At 47.9% G+C, this 24,826-nt stretch overlaps 1 long non-coding RNA gene across 10 annotated transcripts in view; it reads right to left on the bottom strand.

Moving 5' to 3' along the window:
• LOC102164818 overlaps positions 1-24,799 on the bottom strand; it is a 230,832-nt gene extending 206,033 nt beyond the window's left edge. For 4 of the 10 annotated variants that reach the window (XR_002339638.1, XR_002339637.1, XR_002339634.1 and 1 more), the window contains exons 1-2: positions 24,541-24,799; positions 23,980-24,135 (exon numbers count right to left, since the gene is read on the bottom strand). This is a non-coding gene — a long non-coding RNA (uncharacterized LOC102164818). The remainder of the gene's footprint in view (positions 1-23,979; positions 24,136-24,540) is intronic. The other 6 variants (XR_002339636.1, XR_002339640.1, XR_002339641.1 and 3 more) reach the window with 4 other exon arrangements.

The raw sequence follows: 24,826 nt of genomic DNA on the forward strand, positions 1-24,826 counted from the left end.
TGGATCCAACTTCCGGCACTGCTAAGGCCCTGAGCTCCTGTCCCCCTCCCCCAGCATCCTCCATCCCGCAACATAGAAGGAGACCCGGCTGGGCATCCACACTGGTGGCAGGCAAGGAGGGCTGTGCCCAGGTGTGGGACACAGGATGTCAGAATTAAACATCAGATATGTCACAACAGACACACCTGCCAAGCACAGATGCAGCAGCCTGAGCATTTGCTAGCAATTGCAATTTGCATGGCTTTGCCCGGGCAGGGGATGGGGAGTTGGGTTTGAAGGCACACCAAGTGGCGGAGCAGACTGGCCTCCATGTGGGCTGGCTGGGTGGGGCGTGGAGCTCAGGGTAGGAGGCCTGGAAAAATCCCAGCTTCCTCGGCTCCCAGACCCATGGCCTTGCTGAGCCTCGTGCTCCCATTTTTCCAAACGGGATAGATAAACAATGATAGCAGCAGCCCATTTCAGATATTGGAAACCAGCACCGTGTCTTGCCCCTGACAGGCATTTGATATTTAGCGAGAGACAAATTATGTGAATTAACAAATAATAATAAAAAGGACTGTCATCTCTCAGTCAACAAAGCCACAAGTCCCAGGCCCCTCTCTCTTCACTCTCCTCCCCGCTCCACGTTCTGTTCAAACCCAGTTCTGTTACATGGGCTTTGTCTCATCTGTTCTCTGCTGCACCCCAGCCTCTTGGAGGAGTGATCACAGGTTCCTGAGTCACAGACATGAGTTCTAATCCGGCTGCTGTGACTTGCTGTCCTTGTGACCCCAGGCAGGTTGACTCATTTCTCAACTGCTGCTGAGATCCCTTTAGTTGCAAGACTCAGAAACGCACACAGACTGGCTTCGGTCCAAAGGCAGGAGGAGGATAAGGTTCCAGATTTGGCAAATAAAAATATAGGATGCCCGGTTAAACCTGGATTTTAGATAAACAACAAATAATGTTTTAGTATAGGTATGTCTCAAATATTGCACGGGACATAGTTAGATGAAAAAAGTCACTGTTTATCAGAAATGCAAATTTAACTGGCCAACCTATGTTTTCCCTGTCAACCCTGGGTGGGACAGGTACTTAGAACTCACGAAACAAGCTGGATCCGGAGTTCAAGTAACAGCATGAGGATTGCCTCAGACTCCCTCGCCTCCTGTCCCCATCTGGGGCTTTGCATTTTGCAACCTTGGAGAGGCGCACTCCTTGGGGCAAAAAACCATCAGCTGGGCCCTCTCCTTAGGACTGTTATGCAGAAGCTCCCCCCTGCCTCCCACTCTCCCTCCTCCTGCCCTCTGTCCCTCTCATCCTGTGCCCACACTAAGCCCTGGACCCGCTGGGTGCTCTCCCTTTTCTGCCACCAGGCAGTGAGCACTCACTCCCCTAGACTTTGCTGTCCGGCAGGGCCCAGCACCCTCACACCCCGGCATGGTCTACCCCCACCCACGCTGCATCTCACCCCTACACCTCCTACACACACACACACACACACACACACACACACACACACACACACACACACACACATTTTTCCCCTCCCAGGAGTCCAGGAGTGTTTTTGCCCTGGACCTCAGTTTCCTGCTCTGGACCATCCAGAGGCCACAAACACCAACAACACCAGGGCTTTGGCCAGGATTTTAAGGACAGCAGCAACTCCATCTCAGGCCCCTTGTCAGGTTGGACAACAGGCTCATCATTGCCAAGGCCCCAGAATTTACCAAAGAACAAGTAATCCGAATAGAATAGAAAACTTAGTTTTGAGTGGAGGTCCCCTGCCCGTAATCTCTGGACTAGATGGCCCAGCCCTGTGATCTAGGGTGGGCCTCTCAGGGGTGTTCCTGGGAAATACCTTCAGTAGGCGCCTGAGGGGACTATTTAAAGTGCATTATCTGGCCCCACCCAGACTCCTCAGACCCAGCACCCAGGAATCTGCATTTTAGCCAGCACCCTCAGATGTTGATCATACTCACTAAAATTTGAAAACTACAAATTCTGCCTTTTACATTTTTTTTTTTTTTGCTTATGGCTACACCTGCAGCATATGGAAGATCCCAGGCCAGGGACAGAATCCAAGTCGAGGCTGCAACCTACATCACAGCTAACACCAGATACTTAAACCCATTGCACTGGGCCAGGGATAGAATCCAAGCCTCCAAAGCCACTTGAGCCTCTGCAGTCAGACTCTTAATCCACTACACTACAGCAAGGACTCCTGGCTTTTCCATTTTAATAGGAAATTAAACTCTTCGTTTGCAGCCCTTAAAATGGGGGAGGGGCATTTTCCCTTCAGCATTTTCCTCCCTAGCCATGCCACCCCCTCCCCACTGCAACCTTGGAACATTGCAGGCAAAGTAACCCAAGCTTTGTGGAGCAGGAGCTCCTGCCACGTGCCCATCCACTGTGTTGGTCCCATTGGAACAACCTGGAGGGCAGGGATCATGATGGGAAACCTGAGGCTCCAAGTGGGAGGTCCCTTGGCCAAGGTCACAAGGCCATCAATGGAGGAGCTAGGGCTCAAATCCCTGTCTGCACAGCATCAGGGTGCCCTGGGGAGCTTCTCACTAAGCTAAACTAGCTCTCCCCAAATGGGAACAGGAGAAAGGCAATCACGGGGTTGAGAAGAAAGCTCCTCTCCCCTTCTATGGAGCAACTACCACCACCAGGGCAAAGCAACAGTCATCCAGGATGGGATGGAGGGGGTCACAGTGTCCTGGGGATGGAGAAGGAGTGAGAGTGGCTTTGATAAGAGCATATGGCCCCTGGGGACAGGACAAGAGCTGCCACCAGCTCAGATGGACTCCCATGTCCCTTAGTTGCCCAAGGCACCTCATAGAAATGGGGACAGCGGCTGCCCGTCTTTATCCTTCACTGCCCAGCCCTCCTGCCCACCTCCCATCAAGTTGAACTTGAGCTATGTACCATCACTGCAAATCTTAAACCACGGGAGTCCCCTGCAACTGGCAGCTAGGGGTCCCATGGCACTTTGCCGTGGTTTCTGTCCCTGGATGGCTCCGTTTTCCTGATGTGGCGCACATGTTTACCAAAGAGCTGTGGTTAATTAAGTAAGGTACAGAATCAGAGAGAACATCCGTGGAGCACCTGCTGCATGCACTGTGCTGTAACTGACTGCAATGGGGGTGTCGTGTGCACCGCTGTAAGAGAAGAGGAAAGCCTCACCGCCCCCAAACTGCTATGGGGGTGGAGCAGGGAGAGAGGTACCTGTCACCTGGGAAGGAATCAGGTAAAATTTTGTGAAGGAAGTGTGGCCCTGGAGCTAGGATGGGAAAGGTGTGTTGGATCCGAGCTGCACAGAGGTGAGAAGGCAAAGGCATTCTCTGTGCTAAACCATGTGCAAAGGGATGGAGGTAGGTTCCAGTCCTGCCAGTTCTGCCTCCCTCGCACTTCCCGTCTGTGCCCTAAGCCCAGTGCTTCTCAAACTTCAGTCATTCACGGAAACCTCTCTTGATTTTTACCAGGTCCATGTGAGATCTGTGCTCTTATTTATTTCACATTTTTCCTTAAATCAACCCACTGCTTTCTATTTTATAAAATTTATGTCAGGAGGAATTTTTCTCTCATAGGAGCAATTGGAAAATAGATTCCATGTGCTATAGATAGATGACCATCATAAAAATCAGAACACTGAAAGCAAGATAACAATGCTCCTGAAACCCAGCCAGGTTCTGCAGCTCAGGGAAGTGCTAAGTCTGCTCTCTCATTGTTGTTAAAAAGAAGAGAACAGCTTTGGGGTTCCCTGGGGGCCTATTGGTTAAGGATCCAGCGTAGTCACTGCTGTGGTGTGGGTTCGAGCCCTGGCCTGGGAACTTTTGCATAACATGGGTGTGACCAAAAAAACAAAAACGAAAGAGAGGGACAGAAAGAGAAGAGCTAGTGTTAGGGAGGCATCAGGGACACCTGAGCACATGCCTGAGACCTTCTTGATTAATGAGGGCTGAGGGATGCTCTCTCTAATGCTTTATCTGTGTCCCCCACTAATAGGACCCTAGATACCACTGGTGTCCCCCATACTTGCAGAAAGTGTCCCAGCCAAAATCTGAGTCTAACCCCAACCATTCATGTGCCGCCACCGTTATGTGCAGATGTTGGTCTGTGACTGTGGTTGTTGGAGACCTTGAACTCCATGGCTGTACCCGGGGCCTGTCACAGTGGGTGAGGACTTCACATAACAGCAAGAACTACAATCCGTGTAACAACAGCAAACGCCACCATTATAGCGAACATTTATATAGTTCCTATTGTGCACCAGGCACTCTTCTAAAAATTGACACATATTAAATTATTTCATCCTCACAAAAACATCCATGCCAAAGGTGCCATTACTATTCCCACTTTACAGATGAGAAATCTGAAACACAGAGAGGTTAAATACCTGCCCAAGAGCAATCCCATCTTTTTTTTTGACTGGATTCCCACATACAATCCATTTATTTATTCAGTCTTTCATCCCGCCATTTAACAGATATGCATTGAGAACCTTCTATGTTTCCTTTGAAGCAATACTTACTTCATTTTAAAATCAAACCTGCCGTTTCCAGGAATTCCCATTGTGGCGCAGCAGAACCAGTAACCACAAGGTTGTGGGTTTGATCCCTGGCCTCGCTCAGTGGGTCAAGGATCGGCATTGCAGTGAGCTGTGGGGTAGGTTGCAGACGTGGCTCGGATCCCGAGGTGCTGTGGCTGTGGCGTAGGCCGGCAGCTGTAGCTCCAATTGGACCCCTAGCCTGGGAACCGCCATATGCTGCAGGTGCGGCCCTAAAAAGAAAAACAAAACAAAACAAAAAACAAACAAACAAAAAAAACCCTTGCTGTCTCCAGCTCCTGGCATACATTGACTCGAAACCCTCTGTTCCCTACATCCTCAAATGGCCCCCAGGTGCTTCTGTGGGCGGTGTATGGTGCACTGCCCATCAGGACCCAGGCACTCGTTTCTCTGGCTTCCAGGGGTGTTGGCTGCTAATGGCTCTGAGTCCTTCTCTAGGAATTCCTCTAGACTGAAGAGAACTGTGCGGACTTAGGTTCCGGCCCTTTCCCCCTGGAGGCAGCTGGCAACCAGGGACTGACCATTACGAGGGAACAAAACTGAAATCCCTTGATTCAGTTCCAGACAACTCTGCGGGGCAGTGCCAGCTCTGAGCTCCCCGGGGGACAGGCTGAGGCCTTGGGTGCAGCTGCATTCCAACCCCACCTCTCCTGCTGGCCCTGCTCCACTCCCTCCCTCGCAGGGGTGGTTCCCAAGCTGGCTCCCCCAAACACCCAGACGGACCCTGTTTCAGAGTCTGTTGCTGGAGAAACTCTACCTAAGACACTGTCCAAAAGCATTCGACCCCAAGCAGCCCCACAACCTGCTCTGTCTTCCCAGCGGTCCCTCCCTAGTAAGAGCCGGGTGGAGGGAGCCTGGGCGCATCCAACCTCAAAGGGCCTTGGCTGCACTGAAGTCCCAGGGTCATCTCAACCTCCACAAGTCCCGAAAGCCTTGAAGTGGTTGGGTTTCCTCATTTATATGTTTAGTACATTAGCTAATTAGCTCTGTTCCCAGGTTCCAGTACGGTTGCCTCAAGCGGATCACGGTCTTGACTCTGACGTCAGGGGGCCACTCAGGCTGCCTGGGAAGATGTTCTCTTTCAGGCCCACGGGGATCAGCCCAGAGGAGAGAGGAAAAAGAGGGGAAGACTGGATCGCAGGGTGTCACGGAAGGGTCACTGCTCCCCCACCCCTCTCTGCCTTTGAGCAAGGAGAATCGAATCAGCATTTCCCTCCCTCGGGCAGCAGTGTTCCTGAGCCGGGCAGAGACAGGCCCTAGCGGTAAGTGGTCCACTTTTACTCTTCTTAAGTGGCCTGTCTTTAAAAATAGCCTACAGCTTTCCTCTATGCCTACTTTCTGGAAAGTTTTTATCAGAAATGGGTGTTGACTTTCGTCAAAAGCTTTGCCTGCAACTACTGAGATGATCTTAGAGTTTTTATTCTTTAGTGTCTTAATGTGGTGTATCACACTGACTGATGTGCAGATATGGAAGAATCCTTGCATCTCTGGGACAAATCTCACGTGATCATGGTGCAGGATACTTTTAGTGTACTGTCGGCTTTGGTTTGCTAATATTTTGTGGAGGATTTTTGCAATTATGGTGATCAGTGATATCGGCCTTTCCTTTTTTGTGCTATCTTGGTCTGGTTTTGGTATCAGGGTGAGGGTGGCTTCATAGAATGAGAAGATGCTCACCATCACTAATTTATTAAAGAAATGTCAATCAAAACTACAATGAGATATTACCTCACCCCCGTCAGAATGGCCATCAGCAAAAAGTCTATAATCAATAAGTGCTGGAGAGGATATGGAGAAAAGGGAACCTTCTACACTGTTGGTAGGAATGTAAATTGGTGCAACCACTACAGAGGACAGTACAAAGATTCCTTAAAAAATTAAATATAGAAGCAACATATGATCTAGCAATGCCACTCCTGGGCATCTATCCAGAGAAAATCATAATTCAAAAGGATACATACTCCCCAATGTTCAGTGTGGCACTGCTTACAATAGCCAAGACATGGAAGCAACCCAAATGTCCACCAACAGAAAAGTGGTATATATACACAATGTCATATTATTCAGCCATAAAAAGAAGGAAATAATGCCATGTGCAGCAACAGGATGGACCTAGAGATTATCATACTGAGTGAATTAAGTCAAAGACAAACGTCATATGATAACACTTGTATGTGGAATCTAGTAAAAATGATACAAAAGAACTCATTTAAAAAACACAAACGGGGAGTTCCCGTCATGGCGCAGTGGTTAACGAATCCGACTAGGAACCATGAGGTTGCGGGTTTGGTCCCTGCCCTTGCTCAGTGGGTTAACGATCCGGCGTTGCCGTGAGCTGTGGTGTAGGTTGCAGACGCGGCTCGGATCCTGCGTTGCTGTGGCTCTGGCATAGGCTGGTAGCTACAGCTCCGATTCGACCCCTAGCCTGGGAACCTCCATATGCCACGGGAACGGCCCAAGAAATAGCAAAAAAAAAAAAAAAAAAAACACAAACGGGAGTTCCTGTTGTGGTGCAGCAGAAATGAATCCGACTAGGATCCATGAGGATGTGGGTTGACTCCCCGGTCTCATTCAGCAGGTCGGGGACCCGGCATTGCTGTGAGCTGTGTTGTGGGTCACAGATGCAGTTTGGATCCCGAGTTGCTGCAGCTGTGGCGCAGGCCAGCAGCTGTAGCTCTGATTTGAGCCCTAGCCTGGGAAACTCCATATACTGTGGGTGCGGCCCTAAAAAAAAAAGTTAAAACAGAAACAAACTCACAGATTTCAAAAGAAATCTTGTGGTTACTATAGGAGAAACTGTTGTGGGCAGGGAGGAATTGTGAGGATGGGAATAACATATTCACACGACTACACAAAATAGATGATTAACAAGAACTACTGTATATAGCGCTCAGGGCGATCTACTCAACAGTTTTTAACAACCTCTATGGCAAAACAGAATGGATATATATATATATACACACAAATATATATATAACCAATATATACATAAAATATATATAACCAATATATATATATAACTGATTCACTTTGTTGTACACCTGAAACTAATACAACATTGTAAGTCAACATACTCCAATATAATTAAAAAAAAAAAAAAAAAAAAAGCCTACATCTGCCAAAGGTCTGACCCCTAGCATTTCTTACATTTAATTGCAAATTACTGTCTTAGCAACTCTGCAGGCTTACCAGTCTGGCCTAAACCCAGTGATAAAGGCCGAAAACAAGTGGAATTAGAACCTGCGATCTGCAGAGGCAATTTGGGATATGGATGTGAGGGCTCGCGGTAATCCTACTTAGCATAAACCAGGCAGCAGAACTTGGTTCGAGGGAGTTCCAAGGTCACCTGGTCCAGGCTTAGAGTCACAGGAGGGAGGACCAGACAGTCAAGACATTGCCCTTCAAAGAACAGAGAAACAGAGTGACATCAGGACCAAGCAGCCTGGCCTGCCATCACCCCCACAGCGTGGCCTGGAATCCACACTTATTTAGTGAGAGCCTACTATGTGCCAGGCCATGAGCTAGGATTAGGAACCTGGGGCTGGGAGCAGGCGCCAAGGTTAGAAGTCAATCTGTGAGTTGCTTTGGTAACCTTCCACCTTCTAATCCAAGACCTGGTTCCTTAAAGCAAGAGCATTCCAGAGCCCTGTGGCTGAGCCCAGGGCTGTGTTTAGACACCACACCCACTTAGGGTAGACAGATTGTTTTGTTCTTATTCATGTTCATGGCGTGGCCCCTTTTCTCCTTGCTCTCAAAACCTTCAGTCTTTATGCACTTAAAAATTTTGAGAACCCCAGAGTACCCTTGCTTCTATTTATAAGACACTAAAACTGAAGAATTACATAAATATTCACTTATTTTAAAATAACAACTAAAAAATAATAAATAAATAAGAAAATAAAAGGAGTTCCCCTTGTGGCTCAGCAGTCAACGAACCTGACTAGGATCCATGAGGTTGTGGGTTCAATCCCTGGCCTTGCTCAGTGGGTCAAGGATCCGGCATTGCCATGAGCTGTGGTGTAGGCCGGCAGACATGGCTTGGATCTGGTGTTGCTGTGGCTGTGGTGTAGGCCGGCAGCTGTAGCTCAGATTGGACTCCTAGCCTAGGAACTGCCATATGCTGCACATGCAGCCCTTAAAAAAAAAAAAAATCCACGGTCTGTCTTGCACTTTGAATGTATCTTTTACCTAGGCATGATTTTATAACATTTTTATAACATTGTTCATTTGAAAAGGGCTCCTTCCCTGACTCATGCGGCTCTTCCAAATATTGACACATTTCATTACATCACATCAAAAATTCAGATTCACTAGTATTACCATAGTTCTCATCAGAGAACTATGAGAAGATGTCAAGCTCAGAGTGGCAGATAAAGTTTTCCAAACTTCTAGTTTTCACTTAATAGCTTGAATTTTACCCATGATGACAAAGACGGCCAGTTGTTTTCCTTAAAGTGATAGGCTCGCCTTGTTCATTTTTGAGAAAACATCTGCCAAACACTCAAATATGAAAACCATGGTGTGTCAGTTGTTCTTTCAAGGAAAAATGGTGTCCCATGAAAAAAAGTGATCAAGTCAGTTGACAGTTCAATTACACGTGTTTTCCTTGTATCACCTTAACCACTGTGCTCTGATTCGCAGCAGAAGTGCTTTACATGTAGCTTCCTTTTTTTTTTTTTTTTTACAGATCATTAAAAAGATAGGTACTCAAGGAGGGCTGAGAGTTCATCGTTAAAGTTAATTGTTTTCTTACTTCATTTAGGATGTTCTTAACTGAAACTGGCATGGGTGTGATAGTGAAGGACCCAATGGATTCCTTGTACACTCTGGTGCCACTTCCTTGATTTGTACTAAGATGCCAGCAGTTTTACCCATCACCAGTGCAAATATCAACAGGCTGCAAAACACAAGCCACGTCCCAGAGTTATTATAAAAACAGATTTGACCTCGAAAAACCCCTGAAAGAGTCTGGAGGAATACCCAGGAGCCTGCAGACCTGCTTTTGGAAACAGGTACAAAAAAGAAAACGAAAGAGAGTGTTCACATGATTAATAAATAATAATAATTGGCCACCATCATGAAACACCTACTATGTACCTTACACTTTACATACATGATCATATTTAATGCTCTCCCTAAACCTCTGAAATGCATGTGCGTATTCTCTTTGTTTGGAGAAACTGAGTAACTTCCTCAAGGACACAGAGCAAATCCGTGGGGAAAAATTAAGATGAAAGCCAGACTGCCTGACTCCAAAGGCCACTTTTGTCCTACCTCCCTTCCTCTCAAGCCAAGAGAAGAGCAGTAGCCTGGGCCTCCACTGCTCCAGACATCAGTCGTTTCCTACAGTTGACCAAAAAAGACCCAGTCCCTTTCACTCGGTATTCAAGGCTTCCCACTCCTGCTCCACCTCCCTTTTCTAGCCTTGCCTTCTATGAATGCCCAGTCTGGCCGCACCAGGATGCTTGCCTCTTATCCAGACTTGCTTCAGGCCTTCCTGAGCAGTGACCTCCACCGGAAGCTCCTACCCCCTTCCATCGTGATCCACTGTTGGAATCTTACCAATCTTTTCAGACTCAGAAAACTCTCCTTTCTAATCGTCTGCATCTCTCATTTGTGTTGACGTCATACATCCATCATCATCTGCCTACAGCTACTGATCGATATATTTATCCACTCCTCAAACCTAATGACCCATCCTTAGACTGCAGGCTCTTTGATGGCTGGGTCCACGTTGGTCTAAGAATGTCATCTCTTGGTTCTTGCATCTGCTCTTTGAGCCTCTGTTTCTCCCTCTGTAAAATGAGGCTACTAGCACCCTACCTCGTGGAGCTGTGGTGAGGAGTAAATGCATTAATGTATGTCAAGTGCCTGGCACATAGGGAGCACTCAGTGTGATCTGCTTTTATTGTTATCACAGTAATAAATAGTGCTGTTAATATCATTAAGGGAGAGAGGGCGGGTGGGCACCTTCCCGCCCCTACCAGTTTGATGCCCGCTTTCTCATAAGGTGAGCTCTGTTAACGTGACGCATTTTAAGCTGGTCTAGAAGCATGAAAATACATCCAGATATTTATTACTTTGGTCTTCCTACAAGCAGTTCTATTCCTGGGGGCTTATTCCAGGCAGGTCCCTCTGTTCTGTTCCTCATGCCTGCCAAGGATCCATGGACCTGAGAAGTCTGAAAAGAACTGAACCGGGCCCTCCAGCCGAATCATTGGGAAGGCCCAGGGCACTCAGAACTCTGATTAAAACTGCGGTGGGGTTGGCTTTGTATCGGCTGAGACGCCTTCCTTTTTCAGCTCTGCCCAACCACCCTTTCTGGGCTCTGAGGATGAGGCAGCCCCTTTGGTCCTGCTGGGTACCCAAAACCAGAAAGATAATCAGAGCATTAAACTTTGATCTCTGCTGCTGTCACTCGAATAAGCAGGCAAGGCGAGCTCTCCGGTCCCTGGGCTCTGCCCTGCCTGAAGCAGGCTGGTGGGTTGTTGTCAGTGTGCTGGGTTTGTTTTTCAGGTTAGTGAACAAAGCATTGCAGAATGCCAGCTGCCTCGGGTTTAGTTATTCTGTTCTTGAGACATGACAAGCTCTTGTGTGTGAAGTCCAAGGAAGGTGGCATGTCTGTGTGAGCTCCAAGGGCGAGGCAAGCAAATCAGTCATGTTTGGGCTCCCGGCCCACTTCCACACACACTTCCATCCATAGATACCGTTATTAGAGATGGTGAAAAACTCCATGCAAAGACCTGATGCCACTGTCAACTTGTTTCATCATCTTTCTAAGGGTGGTACAGAGGTTCTGCCTGATGCCACAGAGGGCACCATTTCTATGGCCTTGGCTCAGCCACAGTCGCCACCGTCATGATGCTGGCCCTTTCTACATGCCAGCTACGGGATGCAACTCTTCACATGCATAGTTCAGTTTTACGATGAGCATGGCTCTGGATGTCTCTGTTCTATGGATGGCGACAAAGCAGTTCCCAGTGGATAAGTCACTCGTTCAAAAGACACCTCTCTGGATCCAGGAACCAAGCCCAGTGTAATCAGATTCCATGGTGTCAGGGCTTTCGCTCCACCCCCCTGGCCAATCCTTTTTGTCATTCATTGGGCTTAGCTGAAATGAACTGGGGAAAAGTCAGAACTTGTATTTTGGGAGAAGTCTCCGCTGGTACCAGACCTTGTACCCAGGCATTATCTTATTCTCTCCTGAAAAGAGTCCTGCGAAGTAGGGATTACCATCCCCAGCTCAGAGGAGACGATGTGGGGCTCAAACTGTCCACTGACTTGCCCATGTCAACAGTCAGAGCAGGATCCAGACTCAGGTCAGAGTCCACATCCTTCCAGACAGTTTGCTGTTTCCTTCGTGCTAGGACATCTAGTGCTCCTGGGAGAACCAAGGGAAACTTCTCCTGGACAACGGGGACAGCCGACAGGGCTGGCCACTGAAAAGGGAGAGGAAAAGCCTGATACCAAAAAGATTTGGGGGTTGGGTACTTTGGTACAGGGGGGACGGGCAAGAAAACAAGGCAGGGCCTGTAGCGCAGGAACAGGGAATCTGGGGAGAGACAAGTTGGTTCTATGACTATATCTGTTGCTTTCATCAGAATCAGGAATGCCTAGCCCTCCAATTCCAGATCTTTCCAGACTCCAGGACTCTGCTTAAACACTGCATTGCGTATAGAGCCTTCCTCCAGCCCACACTGACCCTGAGCTCTGCTAGCATCTTGTGTCTGTGCCTCTCAATATGTTTTTCAATTATGTACATACTCTGGACTGTCTGCTGTGTCCTGAGACAGAAAGTACCTGTCAGATAGGAGGTTCCCATGGAGATAGGAAGTTATCAAGAGGGAGGACACTGCACTAGTCATCCTCTTTTTCTACTCCTTACGGAACCCAGAAGACTGGCACAAACAAATATATTGTCAAATACATGTGGTATTGAACTGTTCCCATTCTGCAGAGAAAAACAGTCTTTTTTTTTTTTAGGTCAGCAGCTCCAGGGTTATCTGATTTTCCTCTAACATTAAATCCTCTGATCACTACCATACCCCAAATCACAGCCAAATAAATGTGGATTGATTTTAAAAGGAAGAGAGGGAGAAGGGGGGACAGGAGAGGAGGTGGGGGGAGGGGAGAAAGATGGGGGAGGGGAGGGGATGAGTGGGAGCAGGCGGTGGGGGAGGAGGGTTTTGTTCGGGAATGGGACACAGCTTCAAACTGAAATGGGTACATCAGAGGGGAGCCAGAAATAGCACCCTTTTCTCAAGCATGAATGCTATTTTGCCTAATCTAAAAAGAGATTTTTTTGGCCACGCAAACCTCCCTTTCTGTGCCTGCTTCACTCAGGTGTAGGTACAACTGACTTCATCGACTGCGGAAACCTAACCCGCCATAGAATGGACTACATTTGGGACTCCGTCAGGTTAATCGCGACAGAAATCAGGCGACAAGGTCAAATGCTGAAGCAAAACAAAACAGACGACAGGTGTGGCATAGGCAGGTGCTATGAGGTGCTCCAAGAGGGCGGGCAGGCAGGAGGGAGGGTTCCTTTCAGCTAACAGGTAACATTCCTGAGAGCTCCCCGCCCCCAAGCCTGATCATGGAGATGCTCCGTAAACACGTCACCTCTTCCCACCTCTGAGTTTACAAACCCAGCCAATGATCATCGAATTTAACCTGCTTTCATGAACATCAGGATTTGCCTGCTAATCTCAATACTGGCCAGATCCAGACCTTCTCTACAGCATGGTTTTCCTATTTACTCCTTTCGGCAGTAGTACTAGTAACGAACCTCACAGATGATACAGGCATTCTAGGTATTTACATTTGACCGGGACCTTACGCGAGCCTTCATATCTGGGACCATTAGATCAGGTTTGACCAAACTGGATCTGTGACATATGCTGTATGTCTTGCTCTTGCGTTTTCTTTCACTTAGTGTGTTCAGAATTACATATTTGCAGCTTTCCTTGGTTTGTGTGTGTTCATGCCCTTTAAAAATACTGATGTCCGTGAGGACCAGAATCATTTCTATTTTGTTCATCACACAGTTCCCAGGCAGAGGATACAACATGGCACTGATACAGTGCATGGCACATGGCAGGTAAACACTTATTAAATGAATGAATGAATGTGGCTGGATTAAATGTCTCTTGGCTCCTGTCAACAGAAAGACTCTCAGGCTCCATATCATCAGAGGGTCCTTGGCTGCCTGACCCCAAGTAGGCAATACTTTGTGAACTGGCTGGTCATGCCAACATGGTGTTGGAACCCCAGATCTGACCTCCAGGGTGGCTGCAGGTCCTCTGTGTGCTGGGACCAGGGGATGCTTGGTCATGGGGTGATCTCAGGTTGAAAGTCTACAGGTCCACCATGGAGCTTACTTGACCACTACTCCAGGAATGACCCAGCTTGGCAAGGGCATCTCCGATTCTGACAGGCAGGCCTGCACCTCTGGCAGCCTGCATCACATGTGCTCTGCACACAGAGAGCCAGGCAGCAGGCAAGAAAGTATATCCGCCCACCCACCCCCAACCCCGAGGTATGACCCTGAGGTCAGGGAGACACGCACTTTTGAGAAAGGGGGCCACAGGCAATAATGTTGGAGCTAGGGCTCTCTACTGAATGATCTGTCCCTAAATGCACAGTCACAGCAGATGCTGGGCAATGAGGGAGCCAGAGCAGGCCTCTGGGAGACATTGGAGAAAGCTCTCCCCCGCAGCACATATTCTGGACTCTGGGCCCCAAACCAGTCCTCGGAGCAGCCTTCCTATGAAAGGACGTCTCCTGTGGGCTTCCTAGAACCCATCTGCTGCTCCGTCCCCCTGCTCCATCAACTGCAGCCACGCTCACCCCCAGCCGGTCCTGTCCCTACCTCCAATCCTATGAACTATTGCTTCTTCCCCAGGTCCCTCTCCCCTCAGGCCTGAGGAGAGCTGCTCCTTCTTGTTATTTAGATCTCAGCTCAAAAGCTGTACCACCACCCAGAAGCTTTCCCTGACCACCTACTGATCTGGACCCCAAATGGTTTTGTTTTGTTTTTTTTTTTTTTTTGCTATTTCTTGGGCCGCTCCCGTAGCATATGGAGGTTCCCAGGCTAGGGGTAGAATCGGAGCTGTAGCCGCCGGCCACAGCAACTTGGGATCTGAGCCGCATCTGCAACCTACACCACAGTTCACGGCAACGCCGGATCATTAACCCACTGAGCAGGGGCAGGGATCGAACCCGCAACCTCATGGTTCCTAGTCGGATCCGTTAACCACTGCGCCACGACGGGAACTCCTGGACCCCAAATGGTTTTGATCTTGACTTGACTTACTTGTTCCTTTGCTTATTTGGTCACAGCTTCAAGAACTGAGACCAGACCATCTCCCCACCTCACTTTTTCTTTTTCAGCCACACCTGTAGCATATGGAAGTTCCTGGGCCAGGGATCGAATCTGAGCCTCAGCTGTGACCTAGGCCACAGCTGCAGCATCATCAGATCCTTAACCCACTGTGCCACAGTGGGAACTCCCCTTTCCTTAACCTTTTATTTACTCTTTTAGCCCAAACCCCAGCACAGGGCAGCACATAGAAGGCACTCAATAAATAGTTATAAGAATGGATGAGTGAGCAACTGAGTGAATGCACATGCTCAGTTAAATAGCAAGGACCAGCCCAGCTTCCTGGGGTCCATTCCATGCCAAGCCTGTTCAGTAGTGTAACCAATCCCAAGATCCATGGACGGTGAGGCGGAAGCTCTTGAGAAGAGTCTCCCTGTTGCCAGGATGGGCTCCAGGTCCAGGGAAAGCTTGGTTAAGTTGGTATTTTTACTGAGCATTGACTATACGGCCAGCACACATGCAGGCCTTTGTTTAATTCACAGCCATCCTGAGTGGTCACCATGGTGATTCCCGAGTCCGAGATAAGGAGACACCCTTGAGGGTGTTAAGCAACTTGTCCAAGGTCTCTTGGCCATGAAGTCATGCAGCACGCTCCGCCTGGCCGTGGAGACCCGGGGCTCAAAACCTCTCTTCCCTACACATCTCCATGTCAGTCTGCAAGCTCGAGCTGGGGGAGGTGGCGTGGGCATATGAGGCAGAAAAAACAACTCTGAATAAAGCTGTTCCGATTCCTTCACCCAGCAAGCACGTGCCGGGCCCTTGCTCTGTGGGGGTCCCAAGGCCAAGGGCTGGGGACACAGAGCCCTGAGGCTGAGTTCCACCCTCCTGCAGCTCAAGGACACCCACGTTGCCTAAGTCACCCATCATAGTGGTCTTCTAGAAAGTTTTTTCTTAATTAAGGGTAATTAAAATTCCTCCGGTTTCTGAGGATTTCTTAAAATTCCTTTAGGGGGGCTTGGGGGGGAGGGTCAGTGATGGAATGTGGAGTGAGTACTAGTGTCTGAATCCAGGGGAGACACCTGAGGTGGTCGGGGGGTGGCCTCCCAGGGCTTGCCCCAAGCGTGGAGCCATTTCCTCCCCAAAGTCTGAATTCCCAGCTCTCCAGCCCTGAGCTCTGCACCCTGGCGGAGGACCAGAGGGCACTGGTGTGGGGAAAAGTGCATGCTCAGCATTTGGTAGCAGGTCTTGGAATACAGGCACCAGGACCTCTGCTGAAACAATGGCATTTTTCAATGTGAGGCCTGTAGTTTGTCCTCCCTCTCCCTCTCTCTCCCTTTCCCGCATTCATTCATTCCTGCCACGCTGTGCATGCTCCCTTCCTCCCACCTCAGAGCCCATTGTCATTCTGCTGGCATTTCAGCCCACTGCAGGCATAGCGAGGCTCCCTCTTCCAGATTTCTCTGTCAAATCGCTTCCAAGGACAAAGCCGTTAGGAGCGAGATTTGGTAACTAGCTTTTTAATTTCATGGCCAGAGGTTGTCAGGACAGTGCAGAGAAAATTGCCAACGATTCGGCGAGTGGCCCATGAATCTGGGGCAGGGCAGTCGAGAACAAGGGAGCACTTCAGCTGGGGTGGGGATGTTGGCAGCCGCTCGGATGAGAAAGTTCTCTTCCTCCAAATTTCTTTGATTCCAATCCCGTGCTAATTTAAAAGATCGCTTCAGCAATTTTTCACTCTCCCTCAATAAAGTGCTTCAGATGGCTGAGAATGGAAAGGAGAAGGGCAACTCCAGGGAGCCTTCTCTAGGGGAATAAGGACTGGTTGCTCACAGGCTGCTATAAAATGGGGGCTGCTAATTTAAGGGAGAGGTGTCATACTCCCAAATTCTTTTTGCATCCTTGGATGACAGCATAAGCAGATCCCCAGATGAAGGCACAATTTCAGAGTGAAAAGATGTGCATCCCAACCCCAAGCTCAGCCACAGAGTTGCCAGAGTGGCTGTGTGGCTGTGGGTTGGTGGCCCACCCTCTCTGAACTCTGAAAACGGAGAGGACTGAATAAAACGACCCCTAATATCCTTTCCCGCCTCTGTGCGTCTTTGCCTTTACCAAGCCCAACAGGAATCTTGTCATCACCTCAAGTCTGAGGTCTCTGGTCTCTTGAGGAGAATCTCAGATGGGTCTGAACTCTAAGGACTGGTCTGTGATGTCCCTGGAGGTGAGTGACAGAATGTTATTTAACCCCATCACACCAACCAAGATTCCCCAGCCAGATATACTCAGGCAAGTTAACACCAAGAATAATGTGGTGAGCTTGCACTGGGGTTTTGTTTTATGGTTCCCAGAACTCTCTCAAACATATTCTCTTTCAAATACGTTCCTCACAACCACCCTATAAGTGAGGTTCTATCACTTGCCCCATTTTACAGATAGGGAAAGTGAGGTTCACATGCCCAAAGGCTGACCAAGACTGATCAGAGCTCCAGCTCAGCACCCACTGGCTTGTTCTGGCCTCAGATGGAACTAAGATCGCTGCTAGAGCAGCAGCTCATGCAAGGGAAAGAAGTCAGGCACATCTTGCCAGTTCCTTCCCTCTGGCTCCTAGTCCCCACGCAGCCCCACACTGCCTTCTAACTGGCTGTATGCATCCACGCTCTTAGTTGCATCATCATAAACGAACTCTAGGTGATTTAAAATGAAAGTGCATTTACTGAAAGGATACTAAGCCACTCACAGATTAGACAGGAAGGCTGGAGAACTAGGCTTAGAAAATAGGCAAGAGAAAAGGGAGGTCACACAGCCAGAACCACAGCCCAAACCCTAGCGACAGAACAAGCCCAACAATGTCACTACTGCAGCTGCTGCAAATGTAGAGCCTGTGGAGCTACCACTGCAGTGTGCTCCCCACTGGCTTTGGCCATACGCCTACCCCTGAGCTGCAAGGGGGACTGGGAAAGTGGGTGCCTGGCATTTTCATTTATAGGAAGGTCCTGCCTCCCAACAAATCTCAGGGGGTGGAGGTCACCCACCAAATAGGAAGGGCATTGTGAGGTCAGGCAACTAAACAGACAGTAGGTATATCTATTAGTCAGGTTAGGCTAAGTAATGCTGTGATAACAATAAGAAACACTCTACGTTTGAGTGGCTTTAAAACATCAAAGATTTATTTCTTGTTCATTCTACAGGCCCATCAGGGGTCATCTCGGGCTCTGGTCCAGGTCCACCCAGAAACCAGGCTGATGGAGTATCCACCATCATTGCCCAATGTCACCATGGCAGACAGAAAAAGAAATCTGCAGCAGCCATGAAAGGCTCTAGTCCAGAAGTGACATCACTTCTCCTCATGGCTCACTGGCTGGAACTAGTCATTGGGCCCTGCTTTGGGGCAGCAGGTACAACTCTGCCTTGGGCCTAGAAGGCAGAGAGCTGGGAATATCTGGTGAGTAGAATTAATGAGGCCCACAGTCTATTATTACACAGAGCTTGCTAACCAGAGCCTTTCCAGAGAGGCAAGAGGAGAAAAAGGCACTGAAATGGAGGTAGGAGATCTGAGTTTCATTCTGAGTTTCATAGTGGGACCTGTACATTCCTCTAGCACCCTCGGGGATGGAGGAAACCCCCAGTTTGGTCACAGAAGGTAGTCCACTCACACTGTGGCAGCAGCAAATGCTGAGAGCACAGCCCATCAATGAAGCACTGATGGGGCGGAAGTAACCAGAGCCAAGAGCCAAGCCCAGCCTCCTGGAGCTCAGGCAGGCAGGCTGCCTCGTCCTGCTCATAGGATCCTTAGCCTTTGCACTGTCTCCCTAGAAAGATGGGCACTTCGCAGTAGACCTAGGATCCATCTGGAAATAAACTCTCTATGGGCAGCAGGAGCTGAGCTATCTGGTGTGTCCGTAGGCCTCTTGGGCCCGTATTCCGTTTCAGCTGCAGCAAAGTGACAGGCCAGGCTGAGTCCCAGGAAAACACAGGAGAGCGAGGCACCATGAGTAAGGGTTTGCCTGTACCTGGGAGGGGCCTCACACACCCCAGGTCTGACTGGCTCCCAGGCCTTCCTAAAGCTGTAATGTTGACACTTCCAAAGGAGTGAGAACAACTATAGGTACCATTGTGCCAGATGACTAACAGACTAAACATTTAAGCTTCCTTCAAAACCCAGCCCAGGGAAGAGTGCAGGTGTAACTTCTGAGATGATGGATTTCATAGATACAGCACAGACCACTAGTTTCCCAACATATATTTGCCACTTCTTCTTAATAATATGAACACCAATTTTTCACCAGAAGTTGTACCAGAAAGGTCCAACTACACTTCCTAGCCTTCCCCACAGCCCCCTAGGGCCTGGACCTCCTGGATCAAGAGGTAGAGCTCTCAAAATGGCAGAGGAGACTGGAAGCCTGAAGGGCATGGAAGGCCAAAGAATCAAGGTGCTGAGTTTCACAGGAAAATCCATAAACTAAAAGAATGCAGTAGAGGCAGGAGCTCCAAAGCAGAGGTGACCATGGAGAAGTTGTGGAAATTATGGAGAGGGTCAGGTCTGGCCTTCTGTAGGGCCCTGCATGACACTGAGGAGCGGGGATGGTGGGGAAGGAGGGAGCAGTCTTCGCCAGATCTCAAAGGGCAGGGGCGCCCTAGCCATCATCTGTCATGTGAGATGACTCCCATAGCCTCCTCATCTGTCTCCCTGTGCCCAGCTTCACTGGGTCCAATCACACTCAGTGCTGTCCCAGAGAAATCATCATCAATTTTGCATCTGATGCTGTTCCCACCCTATCAAAAACCCATCGTCTCCACTCCAAGGTCAAGTTCAAACTCTGAAATGGAAGTATTCAAGGTCCCGGCTTTTTTCATCAACTGCATCTCTTGCTGGTCCCCACACCACCCAAAATACATACTCTGCAACCCCACACAACCCACAGGGCTTGCAAACCTTTTCAGAGAATATGCACCCACACCTCTTCAAGACTCTGGGCCTTTGCTCAAACTGTACCCTCTGCCTGAGACCCTGAGCTTCTTTCTTCTTGACCTACTTAACCAGGAAAGGTCCTTTAATGGCAACAGAAAGGAATTCCGGTGGGTTTAAGCAGTAAAGTATATGGAGTGGCTCCCAGAATCCCTGGGAAGGCCAGAGATCCAGGTTTGGAAACGACACCCCAAATCACAACATTGGACATTCCATGGAGATTCTACTGCCCCAGTGCTGGGGCAGAACAGCATCAAGCGGTTCTGATGTTGCCTGTGCAGTACCAGACACCCCTGTGGACCCCACAGGGCCCCTCTGAAGGCTGGACACTGGCCTCCCCTTGTTATAGAACTTGCTTCTTCACACGCCACCTGCAGTGTCAAGGGCCAGAATGGCCTCTCATGGTTGGAGTCAAGGCCACATATTTGGGAAGCTGGGAAATCAAGTCTGTGGGCCCCCAGGTAGAAGAGGTCTCCCCATCCTGCCAAGACTCATAAGCTAGGGCCCCGTCTCTATGTCCACTCACTTGGGACCCTAGGAAGACAGACTGGCCACTGTCTCACATTGTGCTGGTTCTCACGGCAGATGAAAGGAGAATACTTGGAGAGTCTCATGTTGGTACTTAAATGTCCTGGCCCAGAAGTGACACAAGTCACTTCTGCTCACAACTCACTGGCCAGAACCAGTAACATGGCCCCCCATTAACCCTTGGAGTGTTGGTTCAGGACTTCTGCATCCCCATGCTACAATAGGAAGGGCGGTGCTTCCATCAGCAAGGCAAAGCTCTCCAGACGTCCTCAGCTTCTATCTTCCTGGCCAAAACTGGTTACCCTTAGCAACAGAGAAATCTAGGGAAGTATATACTTTACAGGGTGCACTGAAGCCCCAAACTAAACTGGGTTCTTTGATGAAGAAGGGTAATGGATACCGGGTAGGGAACTAGAAGTAGATGAGTTGATATGTGCGTCACTGGAGAATAAGAGGCGGCATTGGAAATCTGAAGACGAAGGCAAAGGACAGACCATACCCCGGCAGTAAGAGCATGGAGGGCTTGACTGTGAACTTGGTTTCACCGAGCCCACCCATTTAAGGACTGGCTGAGTGATTTCCTATGTCATCACAAGATTAAAACTAGGAAATTAATTAAATATGCATTAACTCTGGATACATATTCATCAAGATTTCTGAGGACATTAGGATGTTGTATCGAGACCATATTATTAGCTATTAGCTATTGAGTGCCTACTATGACGGCTTCGGCATATATATCATCTCTACGTTTCACGACAACCAATGGTAGGTATTAATACCCTTATTTTACAGGTGAGCAAACCAAGGCTCAGACTGGTTCATAAATTGTTCTAGGTCACAAAGATGATGAGCAGAGGTGCTGGATCCAAGGCCAACCCAGATTCCAAACTTCCCATTCTTTTCTCTACATTATAGTAGGTTGCCTCTTTCACTAAGCTTCCTTTAATAATAATAATTCAAAATAAAAACACCTCAGCATGAAATGTTATCTAAGATGCATATTCAGTGGGAGAGGCGATGGTCCTATTGATTGGTGCTCAGGACTCCTGCTCATCAAAGCCCTGTTTTCTGAGTGTGTATTTGGATTCAATCTGTCTTAGAGATACTGGAAAACATCACAAAGAGACAAACAAGAAGCAGCCGAGACCCCTCAGTGCAGAGGTAGCCAATACAGTACAGACAGGCAATCTCGAGTAATGCTGTACATTGTTCATTAAGAAATGAACACCTGTCCAACCTAAGAATTAGTAAGGCTCTTTGGATGAAGAGAGGGAAGCAAGGAGAAAAGGGGCCACGCCATGAACATGAATAAGAACAAAACAATCTGTCTACCCTAAGTGGGTGTGGTGTCTAAACACAACCCTGGGCTCAGCCACAGGGCTCTGGAATGCTCTTGCTTTAAGGAACCAGGTCTTGGATTAGAAGTGGAAGGTTACCAAGGCAACTCACAGATTGACTTCTAACCTTGGCGCCTGCTCCCAGCCCCAGGTTCCTAATCGGGTTTAGTCCTACATGAGGGACAGCTCATGAGCTTGCACCTGACCCCTCTGTATATATGGTCAATATATAATCGATATGTTAACTTATTCTGCCATTTGGTAGAAGGCAGCAGCAAAAACCTTAAATGGCCTGATCCTATACTTAGAAGAGCAAATTGCCTACTTATTCATTCATTATTTTTCATCCATCCATCATATATTTACCTGTATACACCAGGCACTGTTCTAGGTGCTGGGGTCATGATGAACAAAATAGACAATCCTTTCCTTCATGGAATTTAAAAGTTAGTGGGGGAGACAAGTGGTTAACCAAATAACTATACCTCCAAGCATAAACTTGTGACTCTACTATGTTATGAACATTTGATGAGGACGACAAATTATGCTAAATGGGCTGCCAAAAGAGCCTCAGCCTCTCCAATATTTTGAGGAACTGAGGCTTGGAGAGGCGATGCAACTTTCCCAAAGTCACAAGACCCCAAAATGATGAAGCTGGGATTCCAATCCAGCACCAGCGGATACAAAAAGCCCACATGCTTCACTACTTTTTCATATCTCCCTTGGCAAACTATGAGTCTCATGTCCAGTTTCTACCCTTTCTCTTTTGAGATCTGGGTTTGGCCTTGCGGGGGTTCCATCCTCTCATGCGGTCTTTGACATAAAATATTCCAGCACCTAATACATACAATTCCCTGGACTCAGGCAACTTGTTACAAGCAAATTTTAACACTGAGAGCCAATAATTGTTTTTTTCCTAAAGGATATCTGAAAATGAGATTACTATCTAAGCCAAAATTAAAACAATAGTCTGCGTAGAAATGTTTAAGGGTCCTGGATTATTAATACAGCAATGGCGCTCCCTGGTGACAATTTTGGTGGATTACATTTTCCTTGACTTGCAGGAGGAGTACCCTTTCAAATAGTGAAAGCTTCCTATTGCAAATTTGTGTGAATAATAAGCCTCCACTAGTCTTGATCACCTTTACTCCTTATTCTCCTGTCCCCACCAAAATATATTTATATCAATTCCAGAGGCAAGGTCACAGATATGGGGTACAGCTTCTTTTCATAGTTCAAAGTTCTAGCAGACAAGACACAAGGACCCCATGAGATTGCCAAAAGGTTAACCATTTGCTGCCAATCTCTGGGATCAATTACCCAGTTGGATTAATGATGGATTAATCCATCTTCTCCTGCTCTCTTTTCTGAAAGTGGTGGCTACAAATGACACCCCCCCACACACAGACACACATGCTACCTCTCTCCCCCCCCCACCCCCATCCCATGACTATAGGAAATAGACAAAAATTTACACATCCACTTTTGAGCTAGGGATTGTGCTATGAGGTGGGGACACAGTGATGAACAATGAGCTGTGGTCCCGGCTTTAAAGCTTACACTGTAGCAGGGGAATCAAGTGGCTGATTAGCCTATAAATTATTCATTTTCGATTATAATCATTGGTATAAGAAAGAAGCTCTGAGAGTCTACATCAGTGAGACAAAACCAAATTAGGTCAGAGGGTTAGAAAAGTTTTCCCTGAAGAAAGAGAGGAAGATGTGCTGTGCCAAAATGGAGAAGAGACTGGTAGAAGTGATCAGGGAGCTTGGAGAAGAATAAACACCGGGTCCTTGCAGCCTGAATCCAGCCTCTCCTGGGGCTAAAGATGAGTGATAAGTGTGGGGTCAATTAGGAGGAAGAGTCATTAGGTCATCTCCAGGATGGTGAAGTATTAAGAGAGAATGTTGGTCATTAACTTAACCTTTGAGGAAGATTGAGCTCGAGTTAAAGGATGAACACCTGGATATTCATTTTGAGGGTTAAACTTTCTTAAATAATAAATCGTGAAATGGAAAGCATCTCAGATCTGTGTCTATTATGCCTCTTCCCAGGAGCCAAGGATATTGAAGAATTTATTATTTACATCCTCATCCACTGCTTATATAAGACGAGGAAATAATAGCAAACAGAATTGCCAGGATCCAGGCAGGAATTTTCAACAGGGGACAAAAGGCTGAAAGGAAAAGAGGATGCAGTGACAGCTCCAATGGTGAATTGTGGCTCCAAAAAAAAAAAAAAAAAAAAAAAAAGATAAATTAGGAAGAAGCCTTACCTAGAGTATGAGGACAGCTAGCTCTCAGGATGTAGTACACCTTAGGTTAAACATCACCAAGATTTGGATTCAGGAAATCTGAGTTCAAACCCTCCTCTTCCACCTGTAGCTTTGTGATTAGGGCAATAAACTAACTCTGTGCCTCAGTTTCTTCACCTGTAAAATAGCAAAAATAATATATGCTTTTTAGATTGTGTGTGTAAAGTACTTAGCATCATGCCTGGAATATTCCAATTACTCAATATCAGTTTGTTATTATTATTACTGACAATATTTAATATCTGGAAGGAAATACACATAAAATAGAGAATCAGGGAGACATTTCCACCGCACATTTTCCGGTTATTTTTCAATTTTCTAAAATAAGTATGAATTTCTATTAAAATCAGAACGGACGGGGGAGGAAACCCCATACATTTTTAAATAAAAGAAATCTGACTAGTCCACTGCTTCCCACATTTCCCGGGCCATATTGTTCAAGGGTGCGGGAATACATGTTAAAAACACAGATTCCTAGGCCCCGACCCAGAAACACTGAATGAGAATCTCTAAGGGACAAACCTGTTATTCTACACTTTCAATCAGCCTGGCAGACACTTCTTATACTCAGGCACTTTGGGGACGTGCTGATTTAGAACCAGGTGGCAGTAACCGGGCGAGAAGAGTCAGCCCAGGCTACAGCAATCGCGAGGGCCCAAGCCTTCAAGTCCCGTACTGCCTCGCAAACTGGAGATGGCATTCTGGAGGCTGCCGGGAGTTGTAGTTTTCTTTGGCCAGCCTTCTGCGTATAAGAAAGCCGGCGCTGACTGCAGGTAAACCTCCCGCCCCACAATGCAAAGGTCAGCGG

The sequence above is a fragment of the Sus scrofa genome, chromosome 16 (genome assembly GCF_000003025.6).
Source record: "Sus scrofa isolate TJ Tabasco breed Duroc chromosome 16, Sscrofa11.1, whole genome shotgun sequence".
Taxonomy (NCBI): domain Eukaryota; kingdom Metazoa; phylum Chordata; class Mammalia; order Artiodactyla; family Suidae; genus Sus; species Sus scrofa.